Source organism: Cornus florida, unplaced genomic scaffold (genome assembly GCF_030987335.1).
Source record: "Cornus florida cultivar Cherokee Brave unplaced genomic scaffold, ASM3098733v1 CherokeeBrave_3.0.0_Hap2_Chr06, whole genome shotgun sequence".
NCBI lineage: Eukaryota > Viridiplantae > Streptophyta > Magnoliopsida > Cornales > Cornaceae > Cornus > Cornus florida.
In genome coordinates this window covers 36718941-36724940 of record NW_026775576.1, presented here as the reverse complement: position 1 = coordinate 36724940, position 6000 = coordinate 36718941, and positions in this window count along the sequence as shown.

Genomic DNA, 6000 nt, shown 5'->3' with positions numbered 1-6000 from the left:
CATGATGGACTCAAGAATTTCATTATTCGGATTCCGAACGAAGGAGAAACGACAAAACAAAGAAAAATGAGCAATAAAGCTAAAAGGGGTAAACTAGTAATTATCCAGAAATATCTGGGTGCAACCGAGCACACCGTTGGATAGACAATGAAAAATTAATCAATTTCAAAAAAAAAATTCACTTGATTTGGAGTCTGGATGAGGGAGAAAGGTCAAAAACAAAATCGACGTCGCGGCGGCCCGACGAAGGCCGTGACAGCTACAGTGCCGTCAACCCACTACTACTGCAACTAAGAGTAAAAACGGGCATCTAAACGGAATTTTCTGGAAAAACTCAAAGAAGAAACCCCCCCCTAAAATCAAGTTTCCTACCCCTTTTACAGACCGAAACAAAAAAATGCATTGTAAAATGCCCATAATGCCCCCAAGAAAATTTGGTCAAGGGGGTAAAAATTTCTCCGAGCTGCTGCCCAAAGAAAGGAAATAGGGCTTCGGGAGGTTTTTAAATTGCCTAAATTGAAAATGCAATGTTAAAATACACCCACAAAACCCCTGGAAGTTTCGGATTGATCGTCACACTTTTTTGAATAAAAGTCGATGAATAGTACCAAGTACATTTGCACTAAAAATCTGCAAAACTTGGCAGCAAGGATTTTTTGGACAAATATGGATTTTTGAGGGCAAAGATGGCATTTTCTGGAAAAAAAAAACAAAGAAGAAACCACACTCAAAATTGAGTTTTCTACGTGAATCGCGTGGAAAAATGAAAAAAACACATTATGAAATACCTAAAATGCCCCTGGAACATAATAGAGTAAAACTCCCTAAAAATGCTACTTAGAGTTTTTGTTTCATCAAGGATGGTGTCGTTTGCCAAAGTAAGTATGCAAGTGCATGCAATATGATAAAATAGATGTGCCAACATGGCCAAAAGCCTCTTTACATTCCATTAACAAGTTTTAGCAATACATTTTCAAGCAAAATATGGCACCAATTGAATACAAGTGCAAATATAAACTTGCTTGGCCCTTGGCCTCATATCCTACATTTCAAATGCATTAAAAGGAGTGTACTTATGTACACTTTACATACGTAGAATCAAAGAATACAAGTTTGATACATAAAGCTACCAAACGATCCAAGGCAATGAAATCTTCAAGTCTTGAGTCTTGTACCTGAAATATGCCCCAGTATCGTAGGGGTGAGTAACATAAAGCTACTCGTAGGAGATGATCATGCATCGACCTAGCATTTTACAATTTTATCACCTTAAGGTGATACATATCAAAGGGGTTCATGCCACTTAACGTCTATGTCAAAATGAGACTCAGGAAACATCCTAAGCTACCTTAAAACATTTCTAGCATAATCACATTGTTCATGTAATTCAAACAACATGGAAACATGTTATACAAAGCAACAAGATATAGATTCTCAAAGTCTTCAACTTGAAATCCAAGATACGAAAACAATAAGAGTGGGTCATGCAACCTAACTTCTATGTTCAAAGTGACTCTATAGGATCATTCCTAAACTACATTTGAACATCAAAACACAAATTATGATATCAATGCAATTTAACTAACATTGGAACTTCCAATACAATGCTTAAAGTATGATTTCTCAGAGCTAACATCTTGCAACTTAAAATGGGAAATCAAACAAAGAACAACAAGTTACGATATCATCTAGTTTTCAACTTGAAATGAAATACAAAATCAAACAAAGTGGATAATCAGACGTCACGCAGGATCAAACCGACAACATAGTTACTTTAGTGTTACTAGCCCATGGGTAACCTCCTTATGTGCGCAGTAGACTATATAGAGGGACAATCCCCCGTACTAGAACCAAGTCCTAGCCGTAGCCAACAACGACATCCCCAAATTTCCAAAATCAACAAATTATGCAACAATGTATATATATCAACATGTATATACATGATATCAACCATTTACTAAGCACAACCCAATTTTGGAAGCATATACAATACATGCTCAAAGTCTACAACTACTGTGGCAAGAAAGATGTCAAATAAAAAGTGTGCAATTCCTTACACATAGCAACAATATATTCAATAAGGAAAAACATATTCTCATGAATATAAAAGTAACAACTATGTTATCCAATACTCAAAAGTAATCAAGTGAACATACACCAAATCCAAATTCATGATTTAAATATAAAAACAACTTCCAAAATGCAATTAAATCCATGGAGTAATAAAATAGAATTTAATTAGACATAAATAGTTAAATTCTCTAAATTCCAAGTTAATCTCAAATAACCTCAATTTAATACATATTGAAGGACATGTCATGGTCATCACATATATAACATCAAATGACAATTTAAGTGATTAAAGCACTTAAAATAAAATTAATCAAGCTAATTAATTAATAACCTCTAAATTTTTAAACAATTCCAAATGCCCTCAATTTAATCTATGTTAGAGAACATGCCAAGGCCTATTTAAATACATATTACAACTTGATTTCATGCTTGCTACAACCATGTGAATTAAACTTTCACTAAAGATAAATATTAAATAAAAGTTGTAATTCTTAATCAAATGAGCCAAATTTAATATATGTTAACCAACATATCCAAGCATAATTTCCTAACATGTTATAATTCAATTCCAAGTCATACATATCCTTGAGCATTAAATCCTTTACAAAGAAATTAATTAAAATTAAATTCCAAGATTTATACAAAACATGCATACAACTTGTATAAGCATATATAATCATCAATACAACATAAATATAATCCTAAGACACCCCCTACCTCAATTTGAGATGAAAATCTCAAAAGCCATCAAAACGAAACGGCTCCGAATCCTACGAAACTCCTAGGTTTTGTCGGGGACAACACGATCTATATGAATCTCCAAGAAGCCCCATGAAAATCCAAACTTGGCCTAATTCCCAAACTCAAAATTTGGTCAGAAATGGTTTCTAATAAGAGGTAATGGTAGAGCACGATAAGGTGAGCAACAAATGCAAAGGCCGAAGGATTTTCACTTAGGAAAAGTAGGTTAAAGGAGGAGAGAGAAGATGGCAGCTCCATGGGCATCCATGGCTTCCTTTGGTCATGCAAGGAGAGGAGGAAGAAGAAGAAAATCTAATTTTTCTTCTTTAAGGCACCTATTTATAGTAAATCACAAAAAGTGCCTCGAAAGGGCCCGCCGGGTCCGGAAAAGGATATTTTAAGCAAACGCGCTCAAACGGCAAAACTCCGTGAATGAAAAAGATTCAAAATGAGAAAATATGAACAACAAAAGAAATAACATAAAAACTAAGTCCCGAGCAGAAACTTATGCCCCAAACAAGTTCAGCGGCAACCGGGTCCAAAAACTCTGAAGCTGGAGAAAAATGACCAGAACTGAATTCTATGAATTTACAAGTCAAAAAAAATTGAAAATGAATCCCATACGAGGATCCAGGCTCCAGACGAGACATTTTGCAATAACTTTCGTTAATTGCACAATGGCCCCTACAAAAAGGGTTAACTGCGAAACAGCCCCAGAATGAAAATATCTTCCAAAAGATATTTTCTTAGATGCCCCTGAAATAAAATATCTTCAAAAGATATTTATGAAAAACACCCCAAGAAATGAAATTAATTTCAAAGATTTATGCATCCATGCCCCTATGGGCACTGGGAACAACCAGAGTACTTTCTTCCAAAAGTAAAGATACGTATTTCGTGGAAACCACTCACGATAAGGATACGTGAAGTCAAAAACCAACTTCGAGCACAAGAAGTGAGGTTATGCCAAAAACTGACAAACGGAGATAAGACGAAATAGGGAAAATGATAGAATAGGAAAAAGACGAAATAGCGCATATTGTCCAAAAACAAAAAATGCGAAAATGACTCGGTCCTCAAAGGAAGTTGTCAATTCACATGAAAGAGTCTCAGAAACCAATTCTGAGCACTCGAGATAACACTACGTGACAAAAAACCATCCACAGAAAAGAAAAGACAATAGAAAAAATTTATCCGCAAAATTTGAGGAAAAAGGGAAAAGGAAGAAAATGACCGGGTCATTACAACCTTCCCACCTTAAAGGGATTTCGTCCCCGAAATCTAGCCCCAACAAAAGAAAAGGCAAAACTAGGATAACTATGGAGTACATCTCCGAGTACCCCAAACAACATACAATGAAAACAACCCTAAGGCTGAAAAACAACGCTCAAGCCAATAACATTTGCACCCACATGCTTACGACTGGACAACCTCTCAAAAGAAAAATGACCGAACGACCACGTGACAAGTCAAAGGTCACTCACAAAACCCAAAGCCAGAAAAAGGAACGGAAGACAACAACCGTAAGCATTTCTCCTGATGAACCATCATACCGATCCAAAAAGAACTCTAAGATCATCGCAGATCAAATCAAAGTACAAAACAAGGACAACGTGGCAGTACGAATAGCGACCAGAACCTGCTCATACTTATTCATCAGTAAGGTAACATGATAGTATAAGGCATTAATTCATAACCTGCCCCCCTGTGACGACCCTGGATTTTTCAACCCAGTGTGTCCTGTGATGACTCGAACTGGATCTGAGATGCGGAAGTTAGAAATAAGACAATGGTCTCCCAAGGCACAACACACCTCTAAGACCCTAAGATGACCTTCCATGAGGTCACAGAGCCCAAAGGAATAAGTGCGGAAGTAAGAGATCGGAAGGATAACAATTAAGACCCCAGGGGCAAAATGGTCATTACATAGAGAAATGGATGCTACCAAGTATACCATTGGAAAGAAAATGAAAAATTAATGAATTTAGACTCAAGAATCACTTAATTCGGAGTCCGGATGGCAAAGATATCAAGTCCCGAAGTCGAAGGAAGGGAAACCCTATCCCAGTTCGAATCAAATTCTGACACTACTTCACTAAAACATGAATAACTTGAGTTAAAAATGGAATCTGAATCTCTAATTCATGCCATTGGAAAACTCATTTTGACGCGGTCAGTTTAGACTCAAGAACGGACCTATTCTGAGTTAAAACGCATGAGATATAGCCTATTGAAGAAAAGTGTCTAGTGTAGGAACAGTATCCACGGGCGCCCGCCCAAATGGGCAGAACCATGGGAAATGGTGCAGAGCAGCCCTGTGCATGGCGGGCGCCCACCCAAGACCCGCGGGCGCTTGCCCAAATTGGCTGAAGCAACCCAAGACAGCAAGAACAGTGTTTTAGCAGAAATTTGAGTTTGCAACACGATTTTCGAGGCCAAGATGACATTTTTCGGAAAAACACAAAGAAGAAACTCCCCCTAAAATCACATTTTCTATGTGATAGAGCTAAGAATGGAATTTATTTCCCAAAGGAATGCCCAAAATGTCCTTAAGCTAGAATTTTCAACAAATAGGTGAAATGAATCCGTAGGAGGCTCGAAACACAAACGATGAGGCTTTGTCTGGAAACGACCATGCACACAAACGTAACTTACCTATTTAGATGCGCTACAATGGTCCATGGCTTAAAAATACCACCGATACAAAATCTGACCCCCCAACGGCCAAACAGGCGAAAATGAACTTGGAATGGAAAATTTGAAATCCAAAATTAGGAAATGATTTCAAATGACTGTTTGGCCCTTAGCCACACTTCAAACATGACTGATGAGACCTAGTGGAGGTGCCGAAACACACTTTGCACCTCCCGATTTGAAAATGAACCCTTAAAGGCTCGGTTTTAACTATTTCGGCCCAAAATGCAATGTATAAGACTAAAATGCAAAAGTGAAGACAAATTGGAGTTTGGCCCTTGACCACACCTCATACATGGTAAATGGATACTAAAGGATGAATTACATGCTCGATGTACACTCCAGTGCAAAAATGACATGGTAATTCACATGGTTTTGATAGCATTCACATTAGAGACAAATTTATACATTTTTCAATACGCAAGGATTTCAAATGAAGTTTGGCCCTCGGCCATATATCATATACATAGAATGAGTGCCAAAAAGTGTACT